General features: G+C 45.6%; 1 long non-coding RNA gene across 1 annotated transcript in view; it reads right to left on the bottom strand.

Moving 5' to 3' along the window:
- LOC129467416 (uncharacterized) overlaps window positions 1–19,752 on the bottom strand; it is a 156,195-nt gene extending 136,443 nt beyond the window's left edge. The window contains exon 1 of the long non-coding RNA XR_010116963.1: window positions 19,491–19,752. This is a non-coding gene — a long non-coding RNA (uncharacterized lncRNA). The remainder of the gene's footprint in view (window positions 1–19,490) is intronic.
- Between the last annotated feature and the right edge of the window lie 213 nt (window positions 19,753–19,965).

The raw sequence follows: 19,965 nt of genomic DNA, 5'->3' as shown, positions 1-19,965 counted from the left end.
GAGTATAACATAAATAATCAATTTAGTGAAAACACATACATTCCAATGAGATGCAAATTTCTTTAAGATGACTGTAGCAGTAGTGTAAAGTGAGTCTGGGTGATAGCATGGAAGTCATCCCTACACCGCCTGCAAAGGGACTGCCCTCAGGGAAAAATACCTGAGTAGTAAAGGAAAAGGAAGTGATGCTATTTTATCATGTCGACTTCCCAGTATACTGTCTTAAGCTATTTGATGTTTCGGCTTTTATGGTAGGAAAAAAACATCTACCTGTAGAATGTTCAAATGAGTTGTCCATTTTCACGTTCACATTACAAACAAGAAGAACATTTATCATTTAAGGTCATGGAAGCCTGTTTATGTAAGCTTGTTATGTTCAAGGCAACAAATTCAGAGTGTGTAGGCTGTACGTACAATGCAGTTTTTAAATCTGTTTACATTAAAAATTCTTTCTTTTCTGACATCTTCTGGTTCCCTTTTTCCTTATCACAAGGTTTCCTGAGCTGGGCTCTATAGACATTAAGAGACTTCCGGATGTACCTCAGAGGGCCCTCAGCCCCCTAAAGTTGTAGGGCATGTGCACTCTTTCATAGTGGCTTTCATCTGATTTTCAAAGGGACCCTTGCCCCGCAAAGTGGCCTCTGATTATGCTTCTCGTTCATAGGCAGGGGAGAAAAATTTCCCAGCAAGACCGGTATATGGATAAGCCACCTAGCAGAAAGAACCTCAATTCTGGATCAGAGAGACCTGGGTTCACGTCAATTTGCCAGCTGAACTCTACTTTTGGACAAGTTAATTAAATACTGTGATTCTGGGCTGCCTCCTTTCTGTAAAATGTGGGTGATAGCATTTGCCTAGTTTACGAGTTACTGTGAGGATGAAACTGTGAGGTGCTCTCTGTAAGCCCCAGCACACCATTTGTGCTCAATGGCTGGTAGACCCCTCAACACTAAGGAAAACCAGAGCTGCCTCCCCAGGGTAGATCCCAGCTCACCAGCACATCCTGCAGAGCTGTAAGACTAAAACGCAAGCACAAGTCAGTCAACTAAACCTCACTGAAATCAATGTTTCTTTGCCTTCACAAGTTCAATTTCTCCTCAAGGTGGTTTCTATGCAGTCCCCGTGAGAACTGACTGAGAATCTCCATACTCCAGATGTCTAATCCCCAGCTTCCAACATCTCCCTCATGCAGCCGCTACAAGAGGAAAAATGGCTTCCACACCCACCCAAAACCTTCGCTGCAATGCTGTTTTGTCCTTCCACCTTGGCCAATAAAGCCACTTCCTTGTGCTTGAGGCACCTCAGTATCCCACTTCTACTTCTTTCTTGACTTTCATTTCTTATACCTTGTCTTGAGCCACATCCTCTGTGCTAGAAACAGCTCCCACTTCCTGCTGGCCCAGCACCTCTGAGCACTTCCTCTCCATGGCTACACTCTATCAGGAGTTTCTACACCCATATCACTGGGGGGCTGTTTCTAAACCCTCCTCCGGTTGGGAAAGTGGAAAGTTGGTAAGTTCCCTATAAAATATGCTGTGTGCTGGAGACCAGGAGGCCTGTCCAGTTCCCTGTGTCCAATATGGGGCAGCTCAGACCCTCTCATTCCCACCTCTAAGCAAAAGCAAGAGTCTTCATGTGAGTTTCTGAAACTCGGCACCTAATGCTATTGTTCTCATGGTGCTGTGATAAGGAATATGGGTCAGTGTTTGAACTCCAGCTTCCCCACTAACTGGCCTGCGATCTTGAGCTCTTAACCTCTGTGAGCCTCAATGTGTTAAGTAGGTAAGACACAGTCTGTATTCAGATGACAATTACAAGGTTGCTGTTAGATTCTACGGTCAGGCAAGACAAGACCTGCAGGAGGGAGGAAAAGGGGGATTCTTCCTGGCTGGGGTAAGGAGGAAGGGAACATCAGAGCTGAGCCCTTCCAATTCCCATGAGCCCTATAAAGTTAGATTTATGTAATAAGTTTATTATTATATAAGAACAATAGTAAGTAACTATTTATGGAATACCTACTTGGCGACAAGTGCTAAATATGCCTTGGTCCTTACCCTGGCAACACGGACCTTCCTATTCCCGTTTTGCAGATGTGGAGTATGAGGCTGAGAGGTACATGACTTCCCTCCAAAGCCTGGTGGAACCAAGTCTGTCTGGAGGCCCTACCACTGCCACACCCCTTCCTGGTGTTATTTGTAGCTCTAGAAGAAGAGAGGGACTCTAAGGTCAAAGGTGTTATAGGTATTGTAATGAGATGATGAACCAGGAGGCCTCTGGCATTCCCTCTCTCTCTCTTAAGATGGTCCTTCTTTAGGGACAGGGGCAGAACTAAAGCCTTGGAAAGAGCCTAAGCAGACAAGCAGCCAGGGAAAAGGGCACCCAGGTCCTGGCTGGCACCAGCCTGGCTATGGAACCCTCCCCACAGGAAAAAGATGCCCATGTCAAGAAACTCAAGCTTAAGTCAGTAACGGCACCATGATGGCCTCGGTCACTTCCTCAGGACATCTGGACACACCCCAAGGCCTTACAGAATTCTCAAATTTGGTTCAATGGCACTGTCTGATTTTCTAGACTTACAAATCTGTAGATTATCCAGAAGAGCAACCAAAGTGCAACTATTTTTATGGTGCTCTCTGTTGTAAGACATTTTGCAAATTCAGAGTCCTATGCTTCAGATTGGAAGCTCTACCCAAACTCCAGGGTCAATGGATTAAAGGAATGGATCTGGCTCTTGGCAGTGCCTGGGATGGCCAACATGCAAGCTCCCTAACCCCTCACCTCCTCCCTAACCCCTCACCTGTGTTACAGGTGAGACAGCCCTGGTCGGTTCTCCCAGGGAAGGGGAGATGCATCACACTGATGACAGCTACAGAGTGCTGAGACACGGAGTGGACACGGACACCCAAGATGGCATTAAGATCTGCCAATGAAGCAATGCCCTGAGTGACTGCTATTAGGAATAGCACAGAACGAGTTTCTTCATCACCTCCTTTGAGAGGGTGCCATGATGGAACAGATGTAATTTTCACCCTCAGCTGTGGTGGACACCTTGCTATACAGTTATTAGCTCTGTGATCTTGAAGGGGTCATTTCAATTCTTGGCCCTTTGTTTCCTCATCTGTAAAATAGGGTTGACAACGTCCACCTTACAAAGGTTTCATAAGAATTAAAGGAGAGGGCTGGGCACAGTTGCTAACACCTGTAATCCCAGCACTTTGGGAGGCCAAGGAGGGCAGATCACTTGAGGTCAGGAGTTCTAGACCAGCCTGGCCAAGTTGGTGAAACCCAGTCTTTACCGAAAATATAGAAATTAGCTGGTCGTGGTGGTGCATGCCTGTAATCCCAGCTACTCAGGAGGCTGAGGTAAGAGAATTGCTTGAACCTGGGAGGCAGAGGGTGCAGTGAGCCAAGATTGTGCCACTGCACTCCAGCCTGGGTAACAGAGCAAGACTCTGTCTCAAAAAAAAAAAAAAAAAAAAAATCAAAGAAGAGGATATGGGAAAAGCCTTTGGCCCATAGTAGGTATTCAACAGAAGGAAGCACACTTTGGTGAGAGACTGAAAGGTTAGCGACCTATAGCTAGGCTTCTAAACAGAAACCCCAAGAATGGGATTCCCCATGGCAGCCAGGAACCCCTGCAGCCCACAAGGTGTGTATATGGCCCAATGGGCCCACCATGGAAAAGAGCACCACCCCCTGCCCTAATTAGCCTCAGGCTCTGAGGGGCCTTAAAGAATTGTGAGAGATCTCTGACGCACAAATTAGATGCATTTGCCAAAGGAAGTTACAATGTTTAGCTTTCCTTGTACTTCCAGAATCAAGTGCTCCGAATAACCACTTCCAAAAGTGCAGGCCTGATGGCTGCATTAGGTGCTAACAAATCATTAAAAGGTGGATGATTTTTTCTCCTAGTTTCTCACCCCACTCCCTCCCAGCAGGCTTCCTCAAATGATTGATGGTCTCCATGGCAACCGTGGAAGTCCTGCTCACCTGAATTCCCCACCCCCGCCACTCAGCCAGTTGGCAGGACAGTGGAGACTGCACTGAGCCCTCTGGGATCCCTGAACAAAGGTTATTTTGAAATAGCTTACGTGGCCAGGAGGTGAGTACTTTGTTCCTGAAACCAGGTGCTGAGATGACAAATACTTCCCTTTAACGGTTGGGGCTTCATCAGACAGGGGACCGTAGGTCTGATGTACATTAGAATAATCAGACGAATTGAAACAAGGAAGAGCGTCAACCAGGCTATAGGCCTGTGAGCAATTTCTGTAGAAATGTGAGCCAAAGAAGTGATGTTAGTCTTCACAAGTAGCCATTGTTTGTAACATTTCTGCAATAGCACCACCTGAGAAAGCAGCCGCTTCTTGTCAGGGCTCTTAAAAAAAAAAAAAATACTTCCCTAAAATCAGAGCAACACAAGTCAGTATAACGGCTGTCACCTGCTAGCTGTTGGGACCGTGCTAAAACCTTTTTCCTATTCAAAAAGGTTGTTTCAAGTACATTTAAGCAGGAAAAATCAATGAGGGAAAATCACAAACTGAATCTGGCTACAAGGAGCTCAGAGAGAAGAAAATCAGGCTTTCCCAGCCTGCAGAGCTCCCTGCCAGACAAATGACAATGACAGGGACTGAAATTAAAAGAGAAGGGACACAACGCCCTTTCCACTTAACTCCAAGGGCAAGCTCTTTTGGTTTGCAGCTACATTTGCCAACCCCTCACCTAGGAGTCTCCCGAGAGATACAGGAGACATTTCCAGACTCTCAAAAGAGCCCATAAAATGGCTTTAGAAATGGGACTAACCTTTTGCAAGGTGAGAAGTCTGCCTTCACTACATATCTTAGGAAAAAAAGGTAACTATGAGAAGCAAGACTCGAAATCTACCACAAGAAAACACCAACAACAAATGGAATTAATAGCTTTGTACACCAAAGAATGTACCTGCTCTTTCATTCAACCAGCTTTTATTAAACTATTACCTACCAGACACTGTGGGAGTTACTGGGATGTTGGAGTGTATAATTCTGGATCTGTGCCCTGGAGGAGCTTGTATGGGAAAGACAGACGCTAAACAAACAGTTGCGACACCGTGGATTAGCCCTGTGCCAACAGCAGGAATGAGGTGACATGGGAGCTAATTCATCCGCTCGGAGGCTGAAGAACAGGGGGATTTTGCCAGATGCGGCAGGGTGGTGATAGGATTAGACAGGATGATAATGGAAGTCCAGAAATGTGAGTTACAGCCACACCTTAAGGCACACTTCTCACTTCCTTAGTGCCCTATGAGAATGCCTGGCCCCTACGGCTGCAGAGCAGTACAAAGGTTAACAAGATGTGGGAAACCATTCTGAGAATTTTTATGCTAAAGTCATTACATTTGAGAGCGATTTCATGTTGGCTGGACTTTGGTCTCAGTCAATATGATTTCATCTGGCACCATGTTATGTTACCAACTTAAACTGGCTGCTATTTCCCCAAAACAGTATTTCCCTAAAAATCTTCACATATATGTCTGCCTTTTCATCAATTAAGGAGTATTTACTGAACACCTCCATGTGTTCATATCCTATTTGACATCTATAAATGAATCTTAAAAAGTGCAACTAAGCAAGAGTGTATCAGTGGCATCCATCTTCTGGTTTTCCTTTTCATTTTGATTGGTTTGCTATTCAATATGTACGTGCAATTTTTTTCTTCAAGAAAGGATTCAGCCTGTCACGCTTGTCTGTGTTTTTGGTTTTTGTGGAAAGAGCCTAACACGCAGTGGACACCAGGACAATTTTGCAACAGAGGTCAATGCTACCTGTGGGTACTGGGGTTTCACTATCCCCAGGAAATGGACCTACACGTTAACATGGAAAGTTTGCCATTTACCGGGCTTCTGATGGTGACACATTTGAAAGAACTAGCTGGCAAGTGGCACCAATAAGAAGTCAGTGATTCGGGCCGGGCACGGTGGCTCACGCTTGTAATCCCAGCACTTTGGGAGGCCGAGGCGGGCAGATCACGAGGTCAGGAGATCGAGACCACGGTGAAACCCCGTCTCTACTAAAAATACAAAAAAAAATTAGCCGGGCGTGGTGGCGGGCGCCTGTAGTCCCAGCTACTCGGAGAGGCTGAGGCAGGAGAATGGTGTGAACCCAGGAGGCGGAGCTTGCAGTGAGCCGAGATTGCGCCACTGCACTCCAGCCTGGGCGACAGAGCGAGACTCCGTCTCAAAAAAAAAAAAAAAAAAAAGAAGTCAGTGATCCATCCAGGGTGGTCCAGGCTCAGCCACATAACAGAACCTGCACTGTCCTCTGCACCCATGTCTGACATTGGTCCTCCCATGAAGCTTCACGGGGGCGAGGACCAATGCTCCAGGGAGCCCCTCCAACACACAGGCTCGGGCCCTCCCCCTCCTCACCTGAGTTATATCTGGGCTCTCTTTTTCTTTAAGGGGACAAAGGAGAAAGAACGCCAAGCTTACTGGTGCATTAAATGATTGAGAAATGTTTGCCATTTAAAGCCATTTCACTTCCTGCCTGATACCACAAAGAAGCTTTTTAATGAAGTTAGCCTTTGCCTTTCTCAATGCCACTATGCGCCTGGCTTGTTTTGCCCACTTTCTGTTTTCAAAGCTAGGTATGATCAGGAAACACGTGGTTTCTATTGCTTCAAACAAGTAAATTTCAACTCAGTCGATTTAGGGGAAAAAGTCAGGGGGCGTCCAGAGGACAAGGTAGAGGGGCGGAGCATACGAGGATGGCCAAGGGGGCACAGACAGCAGGCAGCGGGGTCCAGGTCTTCACCCTGCTCCGAAGGGGCCTGGCTGCCCTAAGTCAGCCCAGGCTCCCATGGGAAGCTGAGCCCTCAGGCTTGGGGGGTACTATGGGCTCCCAGAGTAGAGTCCCCCTCGTTCCGCATGTGCCCTTGCTGACTAAACCCTAAGCCCCAGGGTTGGCACATGACTTTCCACAGTTACAGCCAAAAAGACAAATACCACAAATTGCTTCGTGACCCTTTGTCAACAGTGCTCCCAAAACGAGAAAATCTATACCACAAGAGTCCTACCACTGGGACACAGCCAACTTCAGGACCAGCACGGACAGCCCTGGCCAAACCATCCTGCTGCTACTGAAGTACGGGTTGTCCATATGACTGACAGAATCTCTGGTTTAAAGTAACTGTGGCTACTGCTTCTTCCGTGCTTATGGGCATGTCGGGTACTTAGCACTTTGTGTATGCCTATTCATTTAATCTTCCCAGCATCTTGCAAGATACGTGTTGCTGTCTCTTTTAGACAGAAAGAAGCTAAGGAATTTCAAGGTATCTGGCTCAGCTGCTGATGCAGCCATACCCAAGGTGTGAGAATGTAAGTCCATGCTCTGTATTACCAAGTACAATGTTCCAGGGTTTTCTGTTCTGTCCCCACCTCCACCCCCAGCCAATATCTATGTTTGAAAAAGGGCCATTTCTAGCAGCCTGTTCATATTTATTCATTAAGTACTTATGAAGGGTCCACTGTTCGGCAGGCCCTGGAGATAAAGAGATGAATATCATGGTGTCTGCTTTCTACACGTGTACTCTCCAGTACTCTCCACGATGGTACCACTAGCCACATGTGTCTAATGATTGCCCAAAATGTGACTAATATGAATTGAAATATGTAAAGTGTAAAATACACACCAGGCTTCAAAATCTTCTTATGAAAAAAGTGTAAAATATCTTAATAATTTTTCCATTGATTCTATGTTAAAATTATATTTTAATATATGGATTAACTAAAATCGTTTTTATTTCCATGCATTTCTTTTGCTTTTTAAAATGTGGCTGCTAGATAGTTTGAAGTGACCTATGTGGCTCACGTTCCATTTTTATCGGATTGCACTGCGCAAGAGGCACATGTCTGGCGAGGAGGAGACTTGAACAGAGCTGTCCCCATGGCCCAGGCAGGCGAGGAAAGCAAAGGAAGCATGAAGGGAGGCCAGAGGAAAGGAAGGGAAATGCCACATCTGCCTTACGAGCTCCGATAGGGAAGTCGAGCCCTCTTATCAGTGGTCTAGTTGACTAGAGAGATAATCTACCATGCTCGCCAGCCTGTTCTGGAGAGACTCAATAACAACCCTATCACGTTAGAGGGCCTGGCTCAGCAGTAGAACACAGGCTGGCAGCAGAGACTGCGGGATTCAGCTCTGGACACCAGCACCAGCTCAGATGGGAGCTCTGCTGTGGTTTTCACTTTGCTCTGGGCTTTATTTTTATCAAAAAGTATTCCAGGCCCCAAACCTCCCTCCTTAAACTTCCAGGAGAGGTTCAAAAATCCCACCTGCCTTTTTTATGTAAATCATTCCTCTCCCCTCAGCCCCTTGGCGGCTCGTGATATACACTCTTTGTTGCTTACTCACTGTCCACTCCTCTGTCGTATCTTACTGGAAGAAGCCCATTTGGGTTCAGAAAAGCCATGGGTCCAGCAGCCCCAAGGGATGGGTCCTGATCCTCTGTCTAAGCCAGTCTTGATAATTTCACTCCTCACTGCCCAGCCTGCCCTGTAGTTAGGGGTGGGCTATCACTCAGTTCTGCCATGACACCAAGGCCAGAGACCGCTTTGCGGCCAGTGTCTAGAAAACTTTGAATTCTTGGTAAAATTAGACAGATGAGGCTCAAAATATCTCTCCTGCCCCAAACATCTTCATTCTGCCCTAGACGTGACCACTGCAGCTCCAACAGCCATATTGCAAACAATAGAAGAATCCTAAGAAAACTGCAGAAGGTTAGTGCTAATATCACTGAGTTTATGAACCAGCACCAGCAACCACTGACCTCCTGTCTTCCTGTTACATGAGGAAAAATAAACCCCTCATTACTTAAAAGCCAGAGTCAAGGAGTCAGATATGCTGTTACTTACAGCCTTTGACATATACAAACCAAACATAAAGCGGGAAAATAGCTTGTCCAAAAATGTAGACTGTTCCAAAGAAACTCAACGTCAACATCAACCACTTCCCACATCACTGTCTGCCTGATGTTTAAGCACATTTTAATCACAATTCCCAGGGAACTCTGTGTGTTCTTCTTTTTTGAATGTATTGCGTCCATATAAGAGGTGGGAAGATTAAGAGTTCAAACTAGTAGTTATGGTTGGAGACCTACAGGTGGCATTCTTAATTCTATATAAACCTCACAGTTCCAGGGAAGTTTCTCTCCATCTATGCAACATATGTAATTTTTTCACTCCCCAATGTACAAGAAATTACAGGCAATATTTTATTGTTCCTCAAAAAATTAATATGGTCATTGTCTATGCTCAGAAGTTTAAAAACAAATTTTTTTTAAGTGTTTCTTCCTCCCCAGACACTATTTGGCTGCCTACCCAGTGACAAGTCCCTGCCAAACCCCGTGATTCAAAGCCCAGTTTTGCTCAGGTGTGGACAGCCCTGGGCTTGGGGTGACCAGGGCCCTCCCTGGCCCTAGGGAGTAAGTCCTCATTCATCCAAGCTGATCGTAGCAATTCCCTTCTCCTTGATGAGGCAGGTTTGGGAAAAAACATAAGACATAATTCTGGCTAACAAGCTGAGAGAGGAAGTCTGCTGGGAAACTTCTGAGAAAGCTCCTTCCTCTGAAAATGAGGCATTCACACAGGCCAGGCTGCAGGAACCACAGATCTGAAGCTGCGGTCACTCAACACAGAGATGCCTGTTTTGCTCGTGTGAGAGTTCAAGGCAGTTCCAAGTGGCTGGGACAAGGGAGCAGAGGGCACAGGGAGCTCTGCTCCATGCAATTATTGAGACTCAAGCACAGGCTATACCATCTTCAAAACCTGGCTTCCACAATTGCCCTGAGGGTCAGACCCCAATTAACCAAAGGGGGAAAGAGCTTGGTCTGCTGTCCTTGGCAGCATCTCCTAGAAGGACAACTTAGTGACCCCAGGATCAGTTGCATTGTTGTTGGATGACAGCAGTAAAAGCGCACAACATACCGCCCTGCTGAAATCGAGAATTCTTTGCATCACCTGAACAAAGCTCATGTGTTTTAAACACTCCTGCACAGAGACGCTTCTGGGCTGGGCATGATGGCTTTCACCCTCCATCCATTAGACTCAGCCACATGGCCACGCCTGACCGCAGGGGAGGCTGGAAGATATGGTCTGGCTGTGTGTCCAGAAAGAAAAGGAAACAGCTTTGGTGCAAAAATGAAAATACAGAGTGCCATGTTCATAATTACTAAGAATTTCAAAACAGAGGCAGCAGAGCATTACGTCAGTGTAGGACCCTTCTCAGCGTGGGTTCTGTGTGGCTGCACAGGTTAAACACTCAATTCGGGCCTGGACAGAGGAGGTTCTTGTCATATGGTAGCCAGCACCATCTCCTCCCTTCCTGACCCCCCATGTACCTCCGGCCCATGCTACCTGTTTTCCCATTCACATTCAATCTTACGTCGTCTTTCCCCATAGCTCCTTGTGGTCAGGAACCACATCACATGCCTGAGTGCACATAGGCACTTTGAGTGACTAAAGGTATCACCAAATCAAATTGATTCTAAGTGTTCGGGGTAACAATTTCATGATGCAAAATAAAGCACACAGATTTGAAGGTTTGATGTGGCTTTGACAGGAGTAACTAAAATCAGTTTAGCAAATCAGATTAAATTTGTGGCCTGCTTTCCTTGACAGCATCTCCTAAAAGTACAGCTTAATGACTCCATGAACAGTTGCATTTTTATTGGATGATAGTAGTAAAAGTGCATAAAATAACTCTCTGCTGAAATAGAGAATTCTTTGGCACCACCTGAACCAAGCTCATTTGTGTGTTTTAAAACAATTTGCGTTTGGCCTCATGCTATGTTGTTCTTGCCTGCATGGCCCTGATGGTGCCAGTGTGGGATGATTCTGCAATGGTACGCACTCCTATAGCCAGGATGGCCTGCAAGCCCTGTCATCCAGACACCCTCCTTTCCAGCCAGGTCACCTAATAGTGACAGCAGTGGTTTCCTGAAAGGGGTACAGTCCAGTGCAAACCTGTCAGCTTCCAGGCACTTAAAAGTCCAGAAGGAGGAAACCAGCTGCAAAGGGATGGCCCAGGCCACACCAGGCTCTGAGCTTCCAGGTGAACACCCAGCTGCATTTTCATCTTTTCATTATGTTGTGATGATGATGGTGACGGTGTTAATGATGGTGATGGTGAGGATGATGGTGACAGTGATAGTGATGGTGATGATGGTGATGGTGATGATGATGGTGACAGTGATAGTGATGGTGATGATGGTGATGGTGATGATGATGGTGACAGTGATAGTGATGGTGATGATGGTGATGATGATGGTGACAGTGGGAGTGATGGTGATGATGGTGATGGTGATGATGGTGATGACAGTGATAGTGATGGTGATGATGATGATGGTGATGATGGTGACAGTGATAGTGATGGTGATGATGATGATGGTGATGATGGTGACAGAGATAGTGATGGTGATGATGGTGATGGTGATGGTGAGGATGATGGTGACAGTGATAGTGATAGTGATGGTGATGATGGTGACGGTGAGGATGATGGTGACAGTGATAGTGATAGTGATGGTGATGATGGTGACAGTGATAGTGATAGTGATGATAGTGATGGTGATGGTGATGATGGTGACAGTGATAGTGATAGTGATGATAGTGATGGTGAGGATGATGGTGATGGTGACAGTGATAGTGATGGTGATGATGGTGAGGATGATGGTGATGGTGATAGTGATAGTGATGGTGATGATGGTGATGGTGAGGATGATGGTGACGGTGATAGTGATAGTGATGGTGATGATGGTGATGGTGAGGATGATGGTGACAGTGATAGTGATAGTGATGGTGATGATGGTGATGGTGAGGATGATGGTGACAGTGATAGTGATGGTGATGATGGTGATGGTGAGGATGATGGTGATGGTGATAGTGATAGTGATGGTGATGATGGTGATGGTGAGGATGATGGTGACGGTGATAGTGATAGTGATGGTGATGATGGTGATGGTGAGGATGATGGTGACAGTGATAGTGATAGTGATGGTGATGATGGTGATGGTGAGGATGATGGTGACAGTGATAGTGATAGTGATGGTGATGATGGTGATGGTGAGGATGATGGTGACAGTGATAGTGATAGTGATGGTGATGATGGTGATGGTGAGGATGATGGTGACAGTGATAGTGATAGTGATGGTGATGATGGTGATGGTGATGATGATGGTGACAGTGACAGTGATAGTGATGGTGATGATGGTGAGGATGATGGTGATAGTGATAGTGATGGTGATGATGGTGACAGTGACAGTGATAGTGATGGTGATGATGGTGATGGTGATAGTGATAGTGATGGTGATGATGGTGACGGTGAGGATGATGGTGACAGTGACAGTGATAGTGATGGTGATGATGGTGATGGTGATGATGGTAACAGTGACAGTGATAGTGATGGTGATGATGGTGATGGTGAGGATGTCCACAGTGATAGTGATAGTGATGATGGTGACAGTGATAGTGATAGTGATGGTGATGATGGTGATGGTGATAGTGATAGTGATAGTGATGATGGTGACGGTGAGGATGATGGTGACAGTGATAGTGATAGTGATGGTGATGATGGTGAGGATGATGGTGATAGTGATGGTGATGATGGTGACAGTGACAGTGATAGTGATGGTGATGATGGTGATGGTGACAGTGATAGTGATGGTGATGATGGTGACGGTGAGGATGATGGTGACGGTGATAGTGATAGTGATGGTGATGATGGTGATGGTGATGATGATGGTGACAGTGATAGTGATAGTGATGGTGATGATGGTGATGGTGATGATGATGGTGACAGTGATAGTGATAGTGATGGTGATGATGGTGATGGTGAGGATGATGGTGACAGTGATAGTGATAGTGATGGTGATGATGGTGATAGTGAGGATGATGGTGACAGTGATAGTGATAGTGATGGTGATGATGGTGACGGTGAGGATGATGGTGACAGTGATAGTGATAGTGATGGTGATGATGGTGATAGTGAGGATGATGGTGACAGTGATAGTGATGGTGATGATAGTGATGGTGATGATGATGGTGACAATGATAGTGATAGTGATGGTGATGATGGTGATAGTGAGGATGATGGTGACAGTGATAGTGATAGTGATGGTGATGATGGTGACAGTGACAGTGATAGTGATGGTGATGGTGATGATGGTGATGGTGAGGATGATGGTGACAGTGATAGTGATGGTGATGGTGATGATGGTGACAGTGATAGTGATAGTGATGGTGATGATGGTGACAGTGATAGTGATAGTGATGGTGATGATGGTGACGGTGAGGATGATGGTGACAGTGATAGTGATAGTGATGGTGATGATGGTGATAGTGATAGTGATAGTGATGGTGATGATGGTGATGGTGATGATGGTGACAGTGATAGTGATAGTGATGATAGTGATGGTGAGGATGATGGTGACAGTGATAGTGATAGTGATGGTGATGATGGTGATAGTGAGGATGATGGTGACAGTGATAGTGATGGTGATGATGGTGATGGTGATGATGATGGTGACAGTGATAGTGATAGTGATGGTGATGATGGTGACAGTGACAGTGATAGTGATGGTGATGATGGTGATGGTGAGGATGTCCACAGTGATAGTGATAGTGATGATGGTGACAGTGACAGTGATAGTGATGGTGATGATGGTGATGGTGACAGTGATAGTGATGGTGATGATGGTGACGGTGAGGATGATGGTGACGGTGATAGTGATAGTGATGGTGATGATGGTGATGGTGAGGATGTCCACAGTGATAGTGATAGTGATGATGGTGACAGTGACAGTGATAGTGATGGTGATGATGGTGATGGTGACAGTGATAGTGATGGTGATGATGGTGACGGTGAGGATGATGGTGACAGTGATAGTGATAGTGATGGTGATGATGGTGAGGATGATGGTGACAGTGATAGTGATAGTGATGATGGTGATGGTGATGATGGTGATGGTGATGGTGATAGTGATGGTGATGATGGTGATGGTGATGATGGTGACAGTGATAGTGATAGTGACAGTGATGATGGTGATGGTGATAGTGATAGTGATGGTGATGATGGTGATGGTGATGATGGTGACAGTGATAGTGATAGTGATGGTGATGATGGTGATGGTGAGGATGATGCTAATGTTAGCCTCCTCTCAAGTTTATCATTCCCTCATTGAGTGAATTTGTATTTGCAACTGTTTATTGACTTTTCCACTCAGCAGGTGCACCTGGACATCGGGGTCCTTGAAGGTACCTATGGTCCAGCCTATGACTGTGAGGAGAGTGGAGAGGGAGAGTCCTCAGGGCTGGCCAGCAGTCATCTTCCACTTCTGCTGTGAAGAGAGGAGAGCAAGAGCAATTGTGTCCACATGGAGCTGTTGACTCCCTCCTCTTCCTCAGAACCAAGAAACTCCCATGTACTCTGCCCGGCATATGTCCAGTAGGAATACTACACATAAATTAATCCAAAGCTTTAAGAAGTGAGTGCTGAAAATGACTTTGGATGACATTTATCAGATGGGAAAACGCACACACAGTACTGAAAATGACTTTGGACGACATTTATCAGATGGGAAAACGCACACACAACACACGCATACACATGTGTATGCACACACGCCAATGACAGGGCATTTACTATATATCAGATACAACACCAAGCTCTTTTCATACATCATCTCGCTTATAATCCTGTGGGTGGTATTATTATCCCCATTTTACAGGTGAGGAGACCTGCCTCCCAGGTCATTTATGTAGTGGAGCTGGGGCACCATTGCAGACTGAGTCTTCTTTCTGCTGTCCACTACCCCCCAGGAGACTGGACTAGTCCAGGAAATAAGTCACAGTCCTGAGACAAAGTCAGAGCCTTGGAAGCAGTCAGGGCATCTCACTTCAGGACCCCAGAGTATGGGGGATGGTAGCTGTCTGAGGCACCAGGCTCCAGACATGGTGTCTTAGTCCATTTTTACACTGCTGTAAAGAAATAGCCAAGACTGGGTAATTTGTAAAGGAAAGAGGTGTAATTGACTCACAGTTCCACGTGGCTGGGGAGGCCTCAGGAAACTTACAATCATGGTGGAAGGCGAAGGGAAAGCAATGCACATCTTACATGGCATAAAGAGTTGGGAGTGGTAGCTGCCAAACACTTTTAAACCATCAGATCTCATGAGAACTCATTCACTATCACGAGAACGGCATGGGGGAACCACCCCCATGATCCAATCACCTCCTGCCAGGTCCCTCCCCTGAAACGTGGGGATTACAATTCGAGATGAGATTTGGGTGGGAACACAAAGTCAAACCATATCACACAGGTCCATCCCATCTCTGCTCTTGGTCTCCAGCTCTTTGCCCCCTTGGCAAAGTCTGTGGCACCAAAGAGGGAAAGCAGGCTTGGGAGGTGTCCACACAGAAGACCTGGAATAGCATACCCTGCTTTCTCAGTTGCAGAATTGTGTACTTGAGATTCTGGTAACTTCTGTTGCATGAATCATTGTAAAGTATTGTTTTAGGTCATACATGGTCATTATAGAGGCTTAAGGGAAAACAGAAAGAATATTCTGAAAAAGAAAAAGAAAATTAACTATAGTTGTTCCATTCCCCAGATATAGCCACTCTTCATATCTCAGGGCATTCTTTCTGGTATATGTACACATACACACATGCACACACATATGCATGTATACACACACATGCATATATATAAATATATGCTATGTATAATACATGTTTTATATGTATTATACATAGCATATGATACATGATGGCACTACACTGTATCTACAATTTTGTATCTAATAGTTTAAACCTAACATTACAACATTATCATCTTCCTAGATCATTAACTACTCTTCAGTGTGATTTTAATGGCTTTAAAATATTTTATTACATATATGTAAATACCATATTTATTTATTCCTCTATTATGGACATTAAAGTTGTGAATTTCTAATTTTACATGTGTATTAGTGAGATAAAATTTAAAATAAAAATCCTTGAACATAGATCTTGATGAACCTACCTGAATATTTCCTAAGAATAAATTCCTGAGAGTTAAAATGCTGAGTAAAAGCCTGTGAACATTTTTAAGGCTCTTGATCAACATTGCCAAATTGCTCTCGAGGAAGGCATTACCAAATTAGGCTATCTTTGGTGGTTGCTTAATGAGCTTGGTTTGAATTATGTGTATGTAACAGGGAGTTTTAGCTGGCAGAGCTAAGGTCTAGACTGCCACACCCTCCCCTGAACACAAACATCAGTACCTGTCTGCACCCAGAGGTGCACAAGGGAGTTATTATTTTGTACTGAGAAGAGTAGAAGGGGTCGTCAGTAAAGGAGGGTCCAGGGGACAACAGAGGAGGGCTTATGGGGTCTCTTCCCCGGCTGGTCCCGGCTTCTCTCCCTAAGGGGAAGAAGAGACAGGGGAGGCCTCTGGAGAGCAGATCTGCTTCAGATCTAGGATCACTGGGAAAAGCTCACTCATTCTGTGTCTGCAGCAAGCCTAGCACCCCTCTGGCCCCCTGAGGTTTGGAAATTTGGGGAACCCTTGAAGGTAACATCATGCCTGGGACAGTGGCCTTCTTGAGGCAGACTGAGACAGCAACAAGATACCTGCTAGTTTATTCACAAGCACCAGTCTTGGATAGAGAGAAAGATCCCAATGACCCCAAGTGACCTGGTTTGGGGGTGTGGGCAGATGCCAGAAATAACTGGGAGTACTTGGGGAGGAAGTTCAGATTATCCCTCTGATGGCAGCTCTGAGCCAACCCATCCTAAGCCAACAGACAAATGAACTAGATATTCATAATTTTCTCCATAATTTTTCTGCATTTGATTGTTTTATCATGGCTGGAATCCACTCACCCATCCTTCCTCGTACTGGAAGGCTGAACGGCCCACATGTGGATCGTGGCCTCCTCAACTCCATCAACCTCAGTTGAGGAGAAAGTGCGTGGGCTGCAGCGGCTCAACTACCAGACCTCAAACTCTGACTCCCAGTCCATAGCCCTAGATCCCAAACCAAAGCTCTATCACATTCACATGTGTCTAACAGCTCAAACTGAGGGCTGGCTAAGAGCTTCATAATTTAGCAGTTACAAGAACAGGGAGAGCGTCAGAGTAAATTACACAGTTAGAAGGAGGACAAGTTTAGCAAAATTAAGAATAGTGCTTTAATTTACACTTCCCTAAAAATATAATTGTTTATTTAAGAAAGCTTTTTGCCTTGTTAACAGAAATTACCAAATGAAAATGTATTTTGACTCCATAAATGTGTTGGAAGTTCACCAATCTAACATTACATAATAAAGAAAAAGTCTAATCAATATTTTGATTTATGAAGGTCAAAAATCAAGGTGTGAGGTGTTTCCTTGAAGTTCAAGGCTTCAAGAGATACGCTTTAGAAGGGAAGTCCAAATTACCACAAGGTGTATATCATCATCTAATTGTTTTTGCCCCTATAAACATCAGTTGACATTTACCCTATGTTCTTCACCCACTTGGCCAGCAATCTAATAATAATATTAACAATAACAATAAATAACTACCGATTATCAAATACTTATTACTTGAATGTCTTGGCTCATTGAATGCTTACGTGTCTATGATGTGAACCATATTCTTTTTCCCATGCAATTAATTTTGTTATTGCGGTAAGAACATTAAACATGAGATTTACCCTCCTGATAAATATTTAAGTGCACGATGCTTTATTGTTGACTATAGGTACAATGCTGTACGGTAGATCTCCAGACCTTATTTATCTCGCTTGACTGAAACTTTATGCCCATTGATTAGTAACTCCCACTTCCTGCCTCTCCAACCCCTGGTAACCAACTACCATTCACACTCTGATTCTGTGAATTTCACTATTTTAGAGAGCTCATATAAGTGTAATCATGCAGTATTTGTCTTTCTATTACTGGCTTATCTCACTTGCAATAATTGTCCTCAAGTTTCATTCACGTCATTGCATATTGCAGGATTTCCTCCTTTTTAAAGACTGAATAACATTCCATTGTATGGATGGACCACATTTTCTGTCCGCACTCATTTATCCACAGACATTGTCTTAGTTGTTTCCACATCTTGGATATGTGGCAATATTATTAAGCCCTTTTCACGGATGAGATAACTGAGACTCAGAAAAGGCAACCCACCCACATTCGAATATTTGGTAACTTGCTCAAACCAGATCTTGCCTACCACCGACTCCATATGCCTGATGTCCGCCAAGCATTTGCAACCACAAGAATAAAAGTCACTGGGTGCACATTCTATTCCAGGTGCTTTATACACCGTATCTAGAACCGAGCAACCTCGCCTGGCAGACAGCCCCCTGACATGAACCTTTATGAGGAAAGCCAAGTTAGTCAAGAGGGAAGCCCCGATCCCAGCCCAAGCAGTCAGATTCCAAAGGCCCGTTTCTGCTGTTCGAAGTTGTTTTTCTCCCCGCCTGCAAATAAAAACACCTAAGGGACCTTTTTTTTTTTTTTTTTGAGACAGAGCCTCGCTTTGTCGCCCAGGCTGGAGTGCAGTGGTGCGATCTCGGCTCACTGCAAGCTCCGCCTCCTGGGTTCACCCCATTCTAATGCCTCAGCCTCCTGAGTAGCTGGGACTACAGGCACCCGCCACCACGCCCGGCTAATTTTTTTGTATTTTTAGTAGAGACGGGGGTTTCACCGTGTTAGCCAGGATGGTCTCAATCTCCTGACCTTGTGATCCGCCCGCCTCGGCCTCCCAAAGTGCTGGGATTACAGGCGTGAGCCACCTCGCCCGGCCGGGTATTTTTTTAATGTTGGTTCCCGGGTCTTTTCCTAAGAGTTTCTGATTCCATCTGTCCAGGGTGGGGCCCGAACTTCGGCGTTTTATTTTAAAACCCCTCGGAAGAGTCTAACAGTTCACTGGGCAGCCGGGGCCGACAACGGCTGCATGGCTCCCCTCATTCTCCACGGGGCACATTCTGCCCTCCAGGGGCTGCCAGGTTGTTGAGCAGTGACCAGGGAACCTCACCCAATAAGCGAATTTTTCGGACGGGGGCTTTGGAGAGAGCCAAGCGAGGGAAGCCTGGGCCAACGCGGTTTGGGAAGAGATAGGAATTGGCAGGAAAGGATTTCTTAGGGGAGGGGACGTTTGTGCTGAGTAAGAGTTCACCAAGAGAAAAAGGGGGAGAAAAATAAACCTGCCATGCTAGCGTCTCCACTTCCCTTTCCTGCTAAACGGCTGTACAGACGTGATCCCCCAGAGGCACGGCGGGCTCCGGCCTGCCCCTCAGCCCTTCTCTGACTGGAGAGGAAAGCACGTGTGCCCATCAGCCCACGAGCTGCAGCCACCAGCCCCACAGCCTCCTGGATGAACTCAATTAAGCCAACTCATTTCAATTTTTGCTTCAGCTCTAAAAAGACAAATGAGGATCTGGGTGAAGAATCGTTAAGAGATTTTTCATTCTAATTGAGAAACTCACCCAGAGAGGCTGCCAGAGCCCAGGTAATCAATCTCTTGGGCCGTGTGTGACAGGGCAGCCTTCGCGCCCCTATTCCACGGGGAGAAATCAGAACTTCCGGTGGACCCGCAGGGGTCACAGGAAGTCCCCTTTGCACAGACCGGTCCCCATTGTCGGGAAGAACAGGGTGACATCCAATCAGCTTCTCCAGGTCCAAATCAATCACCTACATTTCAATTCCCTTTTCTCATCAAATGCCAGCTGTGAAAGAGCCTGGCCTCATCAGAATTCTGCTGTTGATGAGTGTTGAAACTACAGGAATTAAGAACTAGGTCACCGTAGGGGAAGGCTGCTCTGTGGTTTCATTATCTAGGTTGCTGGAAAGCCCCCATCTCACAGGGATCCCCCTAGTCACCAGAGCACCGTGAGGCGTGGATATTCAGCGTCCAAAATGCATTTTTTGTGGGGACAGCAGCACACGTTGGGAAGGAACACA

Source organism: Symphalangus syndactylus, chromosome 18, assembly GCF_028878055.3.
Source record: "Symphalangus syndactylus isolate Jambi chromosome 18, NHGRI_mSymSyn1-v2.1_pri, whole genome shotgun sequence".
Taxonomy (NCBI): Eukaryota; Metazoa; Chordata; class Mammalia; order Primates; family Hylobatidae; genus Symphalangus; species Symphalangus syndactylus.
The sequence above is the reverse complement of the archived record's forward strand: the minus strand, read 5'-3'. Positions and strand labels throughout refer to the sequence as shown.